The 16,989-nt window shown below is 40.0% G+C and overlaps 1 long non-coding RNA gene across 6 annotated transcripts in view; it reads left to right on the forward strand.

Annotated features, from left to right (window-relative positions):
- The window catches only part of LOC143639082 (uncharacterized), a 156,514-nt gene that overhangs the window by 127,921 nt on the left and 11,604 nt on the right, over positions 1-16,989 (forward strand). For all 6 annotated transcript variants that reach the window (XR_013154661.1, XR_013154658.1, XR_013154659.1 and 3 more), the window contains one exon: positions 16,391-16,515. This is a non-coding gene — a long non-coding RNA (uncharacterized LOC143639082). The remainder of the gene's footprint in view (positions 1-16,390; positions 16,516-16,989) is intronic.

Genomic DNA, 16,989 nt, shown 5'->3' on the forward strand with positions numbered 1-16,989 from the left:
TTTGATGTCAAACTTGATCATTTTTAGTTTTACTACCTACATATCAGTATTATATGCAAGAAATCATTGCCAAAACCAAACCATGAAGTTTTGCCTGATACTTTATTATGAGAATTTATGGTTTTAGTCCTTATATTCAAGTCTTTGGTTCATTTTGAGTTTATTTTTATATATGGTATAAGGTAAACGGACAGTGCCATTCTTGTGTATATGGATATCCATATTTCTCAATGTTTGTTGAAACTAAAAGACAGTTCTATCCCCATGCAATGGTGCTGATACTCTAGTTAAAAAAAAAAAAATCATTTAAATGTGTATGCAACAGTTTGTTTCTGCCTTCTATTCCATAAGCCTACATGTGTTGGTCTTTATGTTTTCTTTTTAATTTTTTAAATCTATTTTTATGTGTTGCTGCAGATCGAACCCAGTTCCTCACATGTGCTAGGTGAGCACTCTACCACTGAGCCACAACCCCAGTCCCTGGTCTTTTTGTTTAATTGACTTTTTATAATAAGTTTTCATCTTTAATGTCAGTGTTTTAACTTTCAAAGTACCATATTAACTATTTTTTCTGGGGCTTTTTGGGTCCCATTTTATCTAGTTATGAGAAATTGACAATCCTGGTGGTCCATTTTCAAAATACAATATTTAACCTTAAATGTAAAATGACCTGGGATATAAGAAAGGCAGCCTGAGTGAAGAGCCAAATGGAAATTAACAAACAGTTAATACCTCTGTGTAAAATTTTATAGCTCCTTGACACACAGGAGGTGAGAAGGAGACCTGGCCTAATCAACTGAGAGAAGCTGTGTTCCTGTCAAAAGGCACTCAACCCAGAGGGCCTGTCCCACCACAAGGGAGCACCACAAGAGAGGTGGGGACAAGTAGAAGATATATTTCTTTAAATAACCCAATAGGAAATGGTGAAGTTGGCTCCAACCAATGAGTAGTGGTCCGGTACCCTTTTTCCTTCATAGCTGTTCTCCCAAAGACAATGAGGTCCCCTCTGACCTATAGGCAAGGACCCAGTCCCCTTGTGTCAGAAATAAAAGCCAAGCTGACTGCCTGCCAGGGACCCGTGCATTGGTTTAGATGGCTGTGGGCCCTTCTGGGCATGGAAGTAAACTCATTGCCCTGTTGAGAGAGCTGATTAGTCTTGACTATTTATTTTCATGCCCAGGACTCCCAATATTTCCAACACAGTAAAATGTATAACTGCCAGATGTTTAATTTAATTTTAATTTGTCATTCATTGTTTGATAGCTTCTATAACCCAATATGAGACATATTGCCACAATTGGTATCATGAGTGTAGGATATTGAAGCAACTATGCAGTTAAAATGAGGCTTAAAGGCTGGGATGTAGTTCAGGTGTAGAGCATTTGCCCAGCATGCTCAAGGCCATTGGTTAATCCCTAGTCCTGAAAAACAAACAAATAAACAATGCTGAACTATTTTTCTTCTACTTTGTGTGTAGCTACTTTTCTAATATTATAGCAGACAAAATATTTTCCTTTTGTTTCAGATTCAGGTATATGTATTTGCACCCTAGAAATTGATCATGTCTGGAACTTATTAATTTAGTCCATTTAATTAATTATTTATTTAGATGCTAGGAATTGAACCCATGGACAGTTTACCAGTCCTTTTGTTTGTTTTTTGGTCTTTTTCCTGGCGCTAGAAACCAGAGGCACTTTTCCACTGAAGTACATCTCCAGTCCTTTATATTTTTTATTTTGTTTATTTTTTTGGTGGTGCGGGGATTGAACTAAGGGCCTTGTTTATGTTCAAACAGTCTACCAACTGAGCTACATATTCTGCCCTGTATATATATTTTGTATTTTTATTTTGTGACAGGGTCTTCCTAAATTGCCATGAGAGTTGAGAGTCATGATAAGTTGCCAAAGCCTGCCTTGAACTTGGGATCCTAATGCTTCATTTTCCTGAGTCACTGAAATACAGGCCTGTATCACTACTTCTAGCTTAATTAGTACATTTTAGCAAATGCTAATATTAATTCAGAACTTATATTGATATGTGGTTATTATATACAATTTCTTTTATAAAACTGTGCCATATAAATGTTAGTGTGTAAGTTTTAGATTTCTAATTGTGTCGAATGGCAAATCTCTATTTTTGTGAATGCATGTGTTTTAGTTATCTATTTTGCCACTGTGACTAAAAGACCCAACCAGCACAATTGTAGAGGAGGAAAGGTTTATTTGAGGGCTCAGGGTTTCAGAGGTCTCAATCCATAGATAGCAGGCTCCATTCCTCAGGGCTCAAGGTGAGGCAGAACACCTTAGCCTAAGAATGTAGCAGATGGATGCAGTTTGCATGGTGATCAGAGAGAGGGAGACTCTACTTACTCTCCAGATACAAAATATGTACTTCATAGCCACGCTCCCAATCCCCATCTCCTCCAGCTATGCCCTGCCAATTCAGTTACCACTCAATTAATCCCTATCAGTTGTTCGTGGCAAAAATTCAGTATGAGTCTTCTAGTAGGTTACAGAAAGGGAAAGTAGAGCAGGTATCCTGTGACCTGCCTTTAGGTAGACTTTTCTGTTCTGGAGCTTTTGAAATTGCCTTCAGGGATTGGGGTTTACACTTATTGGTCTAGAAGCATTTCTTTTGGACAGGATGGTTTTCTCTTGTGTATCAGTCCCTTTTCATTGTTTCTTTCTTTTTTTTAAGTCCCCTTGAGTCTCCAACTGTTTTGCTTCTTTTATTAACCCCATAAAGTTCTGGTGTTTCCTAAGTGGATCTCTGCATGGATGCTGGCCTCCCTCTGGTACTATGTCCCAGTTAATTTTTTTTAAAGAATGAAAAAGTAGGATTTATTCAAGTGTGAAGAACAGAAATGTAACTCCTACAGCCATAACAAGGGACCCCAATAGTGATTGCCCTCTTGTTGATTTTTTTAAAAAGATATTTATTTTTTAGTTGTACTTGGACACAATACCTTTATTTATTTTTATGTGGTGCTGAGGATCGAACCCAGGGTCTCACACGTTCAAGGCAAGCACTTTACTGTTGAGCCACAGCCCCTCTTGTTGATTTTTGAGGAGCCCGGATCCTCTTCCAGTACAGTGATGAGATCATTATTCTCGAGGCTCCAGATTGATAGCCTAAGGCCCTCTGTATGCTGTTAAGCAAACGCAGTCAGTAAAGATCCATGCACTTTATCCGGGCCTTCCTGAATCTATTGCATGATGTCTTTTGGGGTTTTAGGAGATTGAGGACATAGTCCCCTCTCACCTTTTCATTTTTCAGTAAGCATACTTGTGCTAATCACAAACGGTATGATCTCTTGTATGTCACTAGGTCAGGGGATAAATTACAACAGCAGCAAGACAAGTGATAAAAGTTTACATTCATAACTCTTTTCACTGAGTGCATAGCTTACTTCCTGCGTTTAAAACATTACACTGACTGTGTGTCAATCACCACATATGAGAGCTTCCAAAGAGGGTTCTCCTACTCAACAGGGCAGGGTGGGATGAATGGGAATCAAGAAATGCTACAGTTTGTCCTGACAGTTCTCCATGTTACCCTGTCAACTGTTCAAGTGCACTCATCTAGCTGGCCCCAAAATGTTGGGAAATAAATCCAAACTCACTTTATTCTGAAGAGCCTTTTTAAGGTTAACCTAGTCAATTTGAAAAGGGTGCCCCTAAGAGTATAATGTTCAGATCAAAGCAAGTAACTCAGCTCAGACCATAAGTTGGGCAGTATTCAAGTTCTGCATTCAGGGTCAGAATCCACAGCAACAAACAGCATTTGCAGCCACAGTGCAGGCATGCAGCAGTAGCAGCAGCAACAGCCTGGCAGCATACCACAGCCTCCTGGGGCACGCCTGCACTATCAGTGAGCCACGAGGAGTCTAACAGCCTATCATCCTGGTCAGTGGCCAAACCACCGTGTTTCCTACAATTGTTCTAAAATATAGGTTTTGTTACCTTTTGGTAATGGGGATTCCAAGCAATCAGGAGATAGATTGCCACTGTGAAGACATTGTTTATACTCACAGGTCTAAGGAAGAGAGGGTGAGCCACCCCATGGCAGAACTTTGGCAAAGCACCAATATCATTCACAACAAGGCAAGTGGGGAGAGAGGTCATGTACGTAGGAGCTTTTATTGTGGTCTGGATGGGAAGGAACAGGCAAGGCTGAGTAAGAAGGTGTAGGATTCCTTAGAGTTTGTAATATCGACAGGCTCTAGGGCATAAGGCAGTGGGTGGGGTGGGGAGGTGCGGGGCTAGTGAATAGTGGCCCAGAGTGTGAGAGGCCACTGAAGTGGCTGGGATTGTGGGCCCTGGAGTGCTTGCTGTACAATATGATAGCCATTGTCATAGTACAATCATTGATGTCTGTTTAATCTGGCACACCCTGAGAGGGGTAAATCCTCCAAGGTCAGCACAGCTAGAGCCGTGTTTGAGAATATAGAAATAATGAAAGGATATGGCTCACACTACTGGCCCTGAGATGCTTTGACCATATAAAATATATGACATCATTAATAGTAGCAAGTTAAAGGAATGATTGTGGTGGAGGATGAATGTGTGGCAGGAGGTCACAGCGGAAAGCTAGTTCTTAGAGTATGGGAAGATACAAAGTAATGAATGGTCCATTTCCTAGGGGTCAAGGAGCTGACTGATAGGTGATAGTCCCCAGGTGACTTCTGGAGAAAACCATCCTCCTCCATTTTTGAAGTTATATTAATAGTAATGCATTCTCCCACATTTCTTTTTAGGCATAGAAGTGTACTTGTGTGTATGTTGGCAGAATAACGGTTATACCTAGGTCACGGGCTAAGCAAAGATAATACCGTAGAATCTCTAATATCAAAGTAGGAAAATAAAATGATGTCATGTATCCAATTTTGTCTTAAGAGAGGTAGTCCAAGGACCTTGTTGGGGGCCAGTGTTCACATCCAGGATAAAGTTATATCTGCTGCATTGTGCAAAGTCATCTTGAATAGTGAACTCTTGGGCGGGTAATGTCATTATGGCTATTGGACTATCCAAGTGGATACCAACTCAAGCTAAGAGGGATCATATTTTGTTTATGTGACTGGTTTTATGATGTTATAATGAGTTTAATCTGCTTGTATAACTTGAAGGCAATGTGGTTCCTGGTATCTTGACTTTCCAAGTATCTTTTAATTCAAAGAACTTTTTGGTACATCATGAACAACTGTGACTTAAGCATGCATAGCAGAGCTCCACTGAGACAATTAAATTCCCAAGAAGATATGACCAAACATACACATTAACATTACTCTTAGGTTTTGCTCAGATGGTAATGAAAGGAGTTTATTTGCAAACAGCTTTTAAATCACTTGGTCTGATTTGGGTATATTTTTTTTAGTAGCATGTTAGGTCATTTGCAAATCACAATATTAAGACTCCAGTTTGTAGATCCAGCATTAAGCCAAAATTTGGCAAACTGCTGTGGGCCTTTGTTCAGTTTTCAGTTTGGTTGGTAACATAAGTTGTTGAGGTGTAGAGCTGAAGGGCCTCTCTTAGCTAAACTAGATTGGCATAAAGAGCCTCAGTATTTGCCATATCTGGTTGAAAAGATGAGTTGCTTGAGGCATGTGGGCTTCTAACTTGCAAAGCAACGAAAGTATTCAAACCATCCAATAATAATGAGGGCAACAATCAACAGAATTGTTGAGGTTTACCTAGGAATATTGCAAGGCTGCCAGCACCTTGCTGGGGGTAATTTCTCCTGCCCAGGAGGGGGATAAGCCAACTAAAAAAATACAGTCTGAAATAATTAGTAAAGAAGTAAGACAAAGTCAGAATTATAGTTTTAGGAAGCATGGAGCACCTAATAGGTCCAGCCCACACAGGAGCTAGAGCTGAAAAATTAAAAAATGGCTCTGGTGGTTTATTTAAGGGGGTCATCAAAAGCAGGGATAAGGTATCAGGGGTGTAGTCTTGCTTCATGATGTCTTACAGTCAACAGGTTGATTGGCATCTTGGAAGATCACACCCATCTCTGAGAAGCTGTGTGGCTACAGCAGGTCACCCCATCTCTGGAGCTCTGTGGGCCCTGGCAGAGCTGAATAGGACTCACACCTATCTGGGCAATCTTACCAGCAGGATTGCCACTGTAAGTTCCCAAATCCCGCATTTTCCTATTCAATGAATGTCCATGCCAATTTGGTCCACACATAGTCCATGGATAGCTCTCAACAAGGGAGTATAGAAATTAAGGTCTAAGTGCATCCCATTTCAGATGAACAGCTGCCTGACCCATGGGATAATCTGTGGCTAATGGGTCCTAGGAGATTTTGCAAACTCAATATGACCTCCAGCCTCCATGGGATCAAGGTAAGATAGAATATACAAAAAAAAAAAAAAGTAAACCTTATTAAGTGTCTCATATATAATGAATCCATATATAGAGAGCAGGAGTTGTGGAGAAGGAAGACTCGTTCCTTTAAATACAAGGAACGAGTCATGGGAAAGTTTTTAACATTGGTGGAGATTTGATACACCCAAGAAAACTGAATTAAGAGAGCTTCGTTCCTGCAGGAAGATGGAGACCCACTGAAGTTGCCATTTGTCTGACTTGAATCTGACAAGAAGTTATTTGAGACCATTAATTCTCTCAATTTAGCCAGCTTTCTAGGACCTAACAGGGGGCATGAAGACTCTATTGGATGTCTTTTTAAATTGTATATTCTGAGAAGTGGAAACTGGTCTCTTAGTAATGTCTGTAAATCCTGAGGGGGTAGGGAATGTCCTTTTAACTCCTTGTTTTGTGACCTTAGAACACGTGGATGGTCAGGTGAATTTGCTTTAGTTTTGGGTATCTGTGAGGCAGGACTATTAACTATTTCAACCGAGGGATCATGGGATTCAGTTTCATCAAACCAATTTATAAGTGCCAAAGACTTATTTTAATATTATTATTCATTGTGTGAAAGTATTTATGTCCAATATAGAAAATTGTACAACAGTGAGCATTATGACAATGGGAAATTTAGGAAAGGCAGATGTTAAAGGCAGGTATATCCATTTTTCTCTACATTATAGAAAATTAGAGATAGCAGATTGTTTATATTTCATGGAATATCCATATATAACTTTTGGGCCCCAGGATGATTAATCTCATAAACTCCTGTCAGTTGGTGCAGTAATCTGTGTTGTGGAGGCACAAAAGTCAATCAGCACTTTTCTTACATAAATATTTAGTATAGAAATTAGTATAGTTTGATGTTGTTATTGTTTTTGTACTAGGGATTGAATCCAAGGGCAGTTTATCACTGACTACATCCCCAGGTCTTTTTTTTTTTTTTGAGACAGGGTCTCCATAAGTTGCTTAGGGTCTTGCTTAGTTGCTAAGGAATCCTCCTTCCTCAGCCTCAAGTCACTGGGATTACAGAAGTGTGCCACTATACCTGGCTTAGTAAATAAATTTGGAATTTCTAATTAGATAAAAAGACGGAAATTTGTTTTACTTAATTTTTTCATTCTTACATGAACTCAATTTATCATGCATTTATATTGAAAATTATATGTGTTTATTATAACTTTTTCCTTTTCATTTTGTCTTTTATGTAGTCTCGTCTTTGTAGGTTAATAAGTAATCTCCAGACTAACATTATGCTTACTAGACCTGGACTTGGTGTGTGCCAAGTTCAAAGTTCTTCTTTTTTATTTCTTTTCATTGATCTGTAGCTTCTTTAAGCAACATCCTTTTTCCTTTTTGAAAATGTACTTTAGGTTTCCACCCACCTAAAGCACTGATTATTAGTTTCTCTTTTGGGTTTAGAAGAGGAATCAGGGGAGGCAGATGGGACCCAGTGTCTTTAGGAATCTTCCTTTCCCTGGGATCCCCCACCACACACATAGCAGGATATTTAGTCCCTATGCCCCCCTAACACACTTTTTAAAGTCACATCATTCAAATGGTTGTATTTCTAGGTGGCAAAACAAATATTTTTATCTGTTCTCTTTGGTGTTTCCCTGATATTCCTAGGATTTCAGTAGTTCCAGCTGTGGGTGGTGCTCTCCCATTGGTCCCATTTATTAGAAGCTTCCCAAGTAACCACAAATGTGTTTGGATCAGTCTACAGTAGTGCAAGGATGGCTGGATCGTTTTGCAAGGCCACACAAGCCCACCTAAGCACAGACCATAGGTTAGGGGCACTGGACAGGCATTTGATATTTCTTTAGTTTGTTAACATCCTCAGGGATCTTGGGAGGAGTGACAATAACATATTCCCACTTTTTAATTTGAGTCACTAAGAGTTTGGGGATTTAGCTCAGTGGCAGAGTGCTCAGCAAGCATGCACAAGGTCCTCTGAGTTAGAAGGCATTGGAGCCTAGTAGAGGCCTTTACATTATGGTCTCAACCTCCCACGTTCCTGGGATTGAAGGAGTGCATCCCAGCTAATGTTTTTTTTAACCTGAGATTGAACGCAGGGACACTTTGCCACTGAGCCACATCCCCTGCCCTTTTGTGTTTTTATTTTGAGAGAGGGTCTCCCTAAATTGCTGAACCTGGCCTTGAACTTGCCATCCTCCTGCATCAGCCTCCCCAGTCACTGACATTATGTCCTGTCACTCTAGAGAGATAGATGGCCACATGTCCTCAGTAACAGGGAGCCCTTCTTGTCAACTTGAAAATTCTGTTGTCTAGTTTATTTCTGCCAAGATAGCCACTCTCTGGGAGAGCCCTGGACAGGAAGAGAATTCGATTGTGGTATTTCAATCAGGCAAGACTGTGAGGAGGTACAACATACACAGACACAGACACACACACACACACACACACATACACACACAAATAGTTTTTATTACTTTGAAATCCTAAAATGAAATTACAGCACCCTTTGCAGGGCCATCAGGATGGGTGCAGTCTTCTAGGACATGCACACTCAACCATCCTGTGGGGAGCAATAGACACAGAGAAAGACCCAAAGGTCAAAGATTTTATTGAAGTCCAGGGTATAAGTTAGGGAGGTTTCCTGTGTGGAGCTATAATTGGTAGATTTAGGGTAAGCAGGCATGAGCTTTCTGGAGTTCAATGAGACTGACAAGTGGTCACTTTGGCACTTCTGCACAATCCTTTGGGCATGTGCCTCAAGCCGATTGTTTTGAGTTGTTTGATAGGGAGTTGGTAATTAGGAGGTGGTTGTATAAAGCAGATATCTGGAATGCACTCATTGAGTAATTGGGGATGGTAGAATTAGAAGTGTTGTATGTCTAAGCCCTGGTTTTCTTTTTTGGGGGGTGGGCTGGGGTGCTGGTGTTTGAATCCAAGGGGTTTAACCACTGACATATATCACCACCCATTTTTATTGTTTGTTTTGAGACATGGTCTCACTAAATCACCAGGGCTGGCTTCTAAATTTCAATCCTCTTGCCTCAGCCTCTGGAGTCACTGGGATTACAAATGTGCACCAATACCTCTGTTATGACATAGGTGTTGTATGTCTTTCTCTCCCTCTTTTTAAAAATATTTAGGCATATTGTTTGTAGGTCTCCTTTTTTTGGAAAAAAGATTACAGGTGCATTATAATTCTTTTTTTAATTTAATTTAATTTTTTTATAATTCTTTTTTTTTATGGACAAATAATCCCTTATTTTTGGCAGTAGTTAAATGACACATTTCAACTTCTGTGTGTACATATGTCACCTGAAACCTTTCAGCCATACAGGATGCCTGTAGGACGTTGGAGAGATGTAATTAATTGTTTCCTTTGGCCATTGATCACTCTCAGGTTCCCCAAAATTGTTGGTGTTGCTGAACATCAAATAAGCCCTGTGGTACTTGTATACTCTGAAACTTTGCATGGTTTCTTTCCCAAAGAAAAGGAGCAATCCTCAGAACCATCTTCCTAGTTTCTTTCCATTTTTGTTGTCTTTGTATAGAATGGGAAGGAGAGTTGGCCCTGGAATTTGTGACACTATTACTATGTACGTGTTCATATTCTCTGCTACATTCAGTAGGTGGAAATCATCACTCTCCTGGTCCATTTCCTCTTCCTCTTCACATCCTCCTCATCTTGTTTGCCACCATGTTCTGCATTTTTCACATGTTCTGGGTTTCCTATGAATTCCTCATCTAATGAAATAAATTCATTATTATTTTCTTCCACCTGTTCTTGCTGGGAATCATTTTTGTTTCCAGGTCTAGGTTGAGTTCCAACAATTTTACCATTTCTTGCAGTGTGCTCCACCTCTTGTCTTCGTTGCTGCTGCTGGTGGTATTTTTTCTACCACAGGATTTATCTGTTCCTCATCCACCTGGCTTGTCGAAGGTTTCTCTGAGAATCTGCAGTTGGTTATTTTTTGCTGCCCACACAGGGAAATTCCTGATTCATTTCTAAAAGTCAGCTTGCTATTTCTTGGATCTTGACTGGACAGTAAGAAGATATAAAAGTTTTCTCATTCAAGTATTTAGATAGCCTTTTGTTTTAGTTAGCTTTTTTTACTGCTACTGGAACACCCAACCAGAACAACTATAGATGAGGAACAGTTTATTTAAGGGCTCACAGTTTCAGAGGTCTCAATCCAAAGACAGCAGGCTCCATTCCTCGGGGCTCAAGGTAAGGCAGGATATCATAGTGGGAGATCACGGCAGAGGGAAACAGCTCGCATGATGATCAGGAAGAAGAGAGAAAAAACTCCACTCTCCATATACAAAATATATACCCCATAGCTACACCCTACCTGCCTCCAGCCACCACCTAGTTATTCCCATCAGGGAATCATTTCTCCTCGAAGCCTTCTTGCATTGTCGCACAAGTGAGCTTTTGGAGGATACTTCACTTCTAAACTATGGTTATGACACCTTTTAAAAATCTTGCTGATAGTGGAGACTCTGCTTTAGAAAGGTCTAGAGAAATTGGGTTGGTTTCCTACCTCCTTCCGACTGAGGCAGCATGGGGGGAAGTAAGGCTCTTGCAGGTATCTCGGGAAGGAGCAGTGCTAGTATTGCTCCACCAGGCAGCCACCCTCTGTGTTGGGTCTCTTTAGTGCTATTGGGGAAGAAGAGGCAGAAATCCTTTTTACTTCCTCTTTTCTTCTTCCTGGGTGTTTTCAGGTTATGCCTTCTGCCCTTCCAGGGCCATTTGTCCCAGAATAGTCACAATTTTGTTTTTATAGCTTCCTCTGGGCAGATCTACATCTGCCTCCCCTGCCCCATTCTACCCGCCCACCCCTGACTGCAACCAGGGGTATGGCTGGAGAGAGGGCTCTAAGAATTCCCCCAGTCCTACAGAAGAGCCAGCTGACTGGTGTCCGGCCAAGGGAGACAACTGACGGAGTTAGAAGGAGGGGGAAGGTTAGGAAAGGATGGCCACACACTCTTCAGGCCACCATAGTCTCCCTTTCAGATTGGAGTCCCTGTACCCGAGGACTTGGGTGGCTGCTGAAGCTTGGGTCCTTGGCTAATACAGGCCAGTGTGAGATTTTACAGCCCCCTGAGGATGGCCAAGGCAAGGGAGAGGCAGGGTACCCGGCCAGTTCTGCTTTGCAAGGCCCCCACTCAAGGTTCCTCAAGTGTCCCTGTGTCTGGGACCCACATCCTTACACCTTGGGGATCCTTTTGTTGTGGGAAACAGATAAGAAGTGGCAAAGAACACTAGAAGAGTTGGAGACAACAAGTTTTATTTTACCCTGGCATGCACTCCAGATTCTGAGCACCCCTTGCCAGTTTTCCACAAAATTTATCAGCTAGCTAGTGTCATAAAGGACTTAAATTCAGCATACTACAGTAAGGCAACCATGTCAATGTTATAGCAGCTCAATTCACAATAGTTAAAATATGGAACCAACTTAGGTATCCTTCAATAGATGAATGGATAAAGAAAATGTGGTATATACTGGAATGGAATATTACTCAGGTTAGCCAAATGTGTAAGAGCAACATATTTACTGTTTTTGATTGAAAAGCACTAGTGATTTTAATAATATTGAATATTGGTTAACAAGGCCTTGATGAATGGAACCATTAAGGTTGTAGTGAAGCATCATGAGGCACCTTTTATTTCTTTGACTTGTTTATTTACTTGCTTCAGATTTAAGAGCACACTGAATTGGCCTGTGAAATGCAAAAGCAGCTGATTAAATAAACTGCATTTTAAGTGTGTTCTAGGTAATAAGTTTTTATCCTCAAAAGCCCTGAATTAACTTACACAGAGCCATTGAATTATTTTAACTGTTTATTTGTAATTGTCAACACTTATTTCAATTTTAATGTGTTAATCCTTGCATCAAAGTATTTAGGTTCAATATAAAATGTTTCTAGATGACACGAGGCTGTGGCTCAGTGGTAGAGCGCTTGCTTAGCATGCATGAGGCACTGGGTTTGATCCCCTGCACCACATTAAAAAATAAATAAAATAAAGATATTGTATCCATCTACAACTAAAACAAATATATTTTAAAAATATTCTTTTAGTTGTTGATGAACCTTTATTTTTTATTTATTTGTATGTGGTGCTGAAAACCTAACCCAGTGCTTCACGCATGCTAGGTAAGCGTGTTACCACTGAGCCACAACCCCGGCCCCAAAAATAATATTTTAAAAAATGTTTCTAGGGGCTGGGGATGTGGCTCAAGTGGTAGCGCGCTCGCCTGGCATGCGTGCGGCCCGGGTTCGATTCTCAGCACCACGTACAAAGAAAGATGTTGTGTCCGCCGATAACTAAAAAATAAGTATTAAAAAATTCTCTCTCTCTCTCTCTCTCTCTCTCTCCCTCCCTCCTCTCTCACTCTCTCTTTAAAAATAAATAAATAAATAAATAAATAAATAAATAAATAAATAAATAAATAAATAATGTTTCTAGAGTAGTGAGTACTCTGACTATGGGAAATTTAGACAAAACAAGTGTTAAAGGTACGTGTAAGCCATCTTTCTTTGTATTATATTTAGTTACCACTTTAAGATTAGAGGCTACATAATGTTTGCAGTTTATGAGATGTCCAGATGTAACAATTTTCATCCCACTATAACTAATTCCATGAACTTTTGTCAATTTTTATGGTTTAGAAATACTTACTGTTCACTTGAATCTGTGTTTTAGAGGAACAAAGCCAGTCATCATCTTGCTTACCTTTTCCTTACACAAATCTTTTGTGTATAAATTAGTATAAATTTTGAATTTTCATTAGTGATATCAAACTACATAAATTTTACTTTAATTATGTATTCATGGTACATGAACCCAATTTATAATACATAATTTTCCCCTCCCACTGGGGATTGAGCCCAAGGGTGTTTTATCACTGAGCCACATCACCAGTCCTTTGTATTTGGGGGGGGGGAGGAGCAGTAACCAGGGATTGAACTCAGGGGCACTCCATTGACCCCTGAACCATATCCTCAGCCCTATTTTGTATTTTATTTGGAGACAAAGTTGCACTGAGTTGGTTTCACTGAATTGCTGTGGGTGGCTTTGAACTCACAATCCTCCTGCCTCAGCCTCCTGAGCCACTGGAATTACAGGTGTGGGCCACCACACCTGGCTCCTTTGCTAATTTTCATTGTTGTTTTTCATTTCCTCCTCGTGGAATATTTTGCTGAGGATGTTCTGTAGTTCAGGTTTTCTGTTTCTAAATTCTTTTGATTTTTCTTTATCATGGAAGGTTTTAGTTTTGTCATCAAATCTGAAGCTTAATTTTGGTGTATATAAGATTCTTGGTTGACATCCATTTTCTTTCAGAGCTTGGTATATGTTGATCTAGAACCTCCTAGCTTTGAGGGTCCTGTTGAGACATCTGCGGAGATTCAAATTGTTTTCCCCCTATGTGTAATCTGATATTTTCTCTAATGGCCTTTAAAATTTTATTCTGTATGCTAGGCATTTACGTTATAACACGCCTTGGTGTGGATCTGTTGTAATTTTGTATATTTGGTGTCCCGTGAGTCTCTTGTATTTGATTTTTCCATTTTATTCTTCAGGTTTGGGAAATTTTCTTATATTATTTCATGGAAATGATTGAGCATTCCTTTGGTTTGTATCTCTGTGCTTTTCTCTATACTGATAAATCTTAAATTTGGTCTTTTCATGTTATCCCATAATTCTTGGAAGTTTTGTTCATGTTTCTTACCATCCTCACTGTGTGATCAACTTTATTTTCAGGATTATATACTGTCTTCATTGTCTGAGGGTTTTTTTTTGGTGGGGAAGTGTGTGCTGGGGATCGAACCCAAGACCTTGTGCATGCTAGGCAGGCACTATATGAATTGTTCTATATCCCCAGCCCTTCTTTGCCCAAGGTTCTGACTTCCAAGTGATCTAGTAAGTTTTTAATCTGCTTTATTGTTTCCTTTATTTCAATCTCTCTTTTTTGAATGAATCTTTTGAGAAAGAGAGAGAGAGAATTTTTTTAATATGTATTTTTTAGTTTTTGGTGGACACAACATCTTTATTTTATTTTTATGTGGTGCTGGGGATCGAACTCAGAGCCCCGCGCATGCCAGGCAAGCGTATTACTGCTTGAGCCACATCCCCAGCCCAGCATTTGCTCTCTTATCTCGATTGGAGTGATCTTTTGCCGCCTACATTTGCTCTCTTATATCATCCTTTACTATGCAGATCATTTTAATTATGTACATTCTAAACTCCTTTTCTGAAATTTCTTCTAGTATGCTGTCAATGCATTCTATTATTGTAGCATCTTGGTTTGTTTGCGGTGCTTTCTTCCCTTGTTTTTTCATGTTATTCGTGTGTCTTCCCCTCTAGCAGTGCGGATCTGAGGTATTATAGTTTCTACTATATAGGCTCGTAGTGTCCCTGCAGGTTTCAATATCTCGTCTTTAAAGGGGAGATCAATATTAATAGCACCCAATACAAACCATATGCGGCCTTTAACCAAATAGCTCCTATTAAGATGTTTACAGTTTTGTCGCAATAAACAGGAATGATGTATTGGATTATTATCTATGATATAAACAGCAGGTTTGTGAAAGGGTTCCAGTTTCTAATGGTGGACAAAGACAGAACCGGGGTTGCAGTATGAGATGTTTATAAGGTAGGAGGTGAGAATATAGAGGTATTAGATGATAGGAAACATGAAAGAAGAATCAAAAGAATGTTGGCTGTTAGCAGGAGAAAGAGGCTCCTGGGGAACAGATAAGGGAGATGAAAATATATAGAGAGAGTAAATAAATAAATAAATAAATACATAGATTTTTTTTTTCTTTTTTTGGGGGATGCTGGGGATCAAACCCAGGGCCTTGTGCAAAATAGATTTTAAAAAGTAAAAGTAAAATAAGAAAATAGGAACTGAAAAGAAAAATAATTAAAAAGAAAAATAAAATAACGTAAACATAAAATAATGTACAACAAAATTGTAATCTACAATTCAGACATCCCATTTCTCAGTACTGGGTTTCACAAATGTGAGAGTGGGAAAAGAAAGAAAGAAAAAAAATCTGGAAGGAAAATTGAAAATTGAAAATTGTTTTTCTTGGAGTTCAATATCTTCTCTGCTTCCCTTTTTATGTGATAGGTGGGGTTGTCTTTTGTTTGCTGGTATCTCCAGCCTCAGGTTGGTGATGGTTACTAGGGTGGGTGGGTGAGTCTTGGAGGTGGAACTCCTGGAGGTGGGGTATAGCAATTGCCAGTACTTGTTGTAGGACTGCACCCCAGGAATCTCTTTTGGGATCAACGCCTGTGATGTGGGAACCTGGTCTTAGCTCCTTATATCGTCTGTGGACCCCACAATTCCTGGCCTCTAATTTAGTCTCTAAACTGTATCTCTCCTGCCCTGCTATTTCAGTTTCCCATAGACAGCCAGCCCCATTCTTCAGGGCTCCAAGTTAGACAGGAACAACTTGGTGGAAGAGTGTGGCAGAAGTGGCTTACATGGTGATGAGGAAGTATTGTAGGGACAAAGGAGGCAAGGCATCGAAGATAGCAGGAAACAGTTTTATTTGGCTGCAGCCAGGTTCAGAGGGTACAGCTTTTGCTGTAATCAATCAATCCCCTGAACCCCGAGTTCAGGGGGTTTTAGAATTTTATACCCAGCATGTAAGGGGAGGGGCTCTGAAGTTCACAGTCTGCAGAAATTCACATAAAAGCAGCTTTTTCTTTCACTGTTCTGGGCAGGTTAACTCTTCAAGGACAACACCCAAGAAGGGGAGAGCTTCTTCTCCCTTTCTTTCCTCCCCCTGCCAGCTGTTACCATGGAGCCCTTTTGTAACTTATCTTAAAAATGTAGACATCTCTGTGAAGCCCAGCTCAAGGCCAGAGACCTTGTTGGCACATTTCTACAAAGTACTGTACTGGATATGTTTGTGAAAAACTAGTAAAGGGTGTTCAGCACCTGGAGTGCTGGTATCTTCTCCGCCAGTGGCCAAGTAAAACAGGGCGACACAAAAATAGGAAGTTTATTTACATTGAACTCTTTTGCAGAGACTCTTTTGCTGGCAGTCCTAAAATCAGTCTGGGTGAAGATTTCTGGAGAGGCCCAGTTAAGACTTTTCAGTGGAGAAAGGGGTTGCCACTTCAGAAGCAGAGCGAGAGTCTCCACTAAAGAGGTACAGAGTATATACCCCATAGCCACACCCCAATACCCACTTCCTTCATCACACCCTACCACTTCAGTTACCAGTCAGTTAATCTCTATCAAGGGATTAAATCACCATAGGCCATGGTAGCATAGGCCTATAAGACTCTAATAACCCAATGATTTCTCTTCTAAATCTTCTTACATTGTCTCACATGTGAGCTTTTTTTTTCCTTTTCTTTTTTAAAATATTTATTTTTTAGGTGGACACAGTAATCTTTATTTTATTTTTATGTGGTATTGAGGATTGAACCCAGCACCCCGCACATGCCAGGTGATCACGCTACCACTTGATCCACATCCCCAGCCCAACATGTGAGCTTTTGTGGGATACTGCACATCCAAACCAGAACATAGAATAAAGTACCAAAACTTAAAATGCACACCTACACAAAATAACCATTGGACTTTTTTTTTTTTTTTTGCAAGGGGTATCAGGGATTAA

The sequence above is a fragment of the Callospermophilus lateralis genome, chromosome X, assembly GCF_048772815.1.
Source record: "Callospermophilus lateralis isolate mCalLat2 chromosome X, mCalLat2.hap1, whole genome shotgun sequence".
NCBI lineage: Eukaryota > Metazoa > Chordata > Mammalia > Rodentia > Sciuridae > Callospermophilus > Callospermophilus lateralis.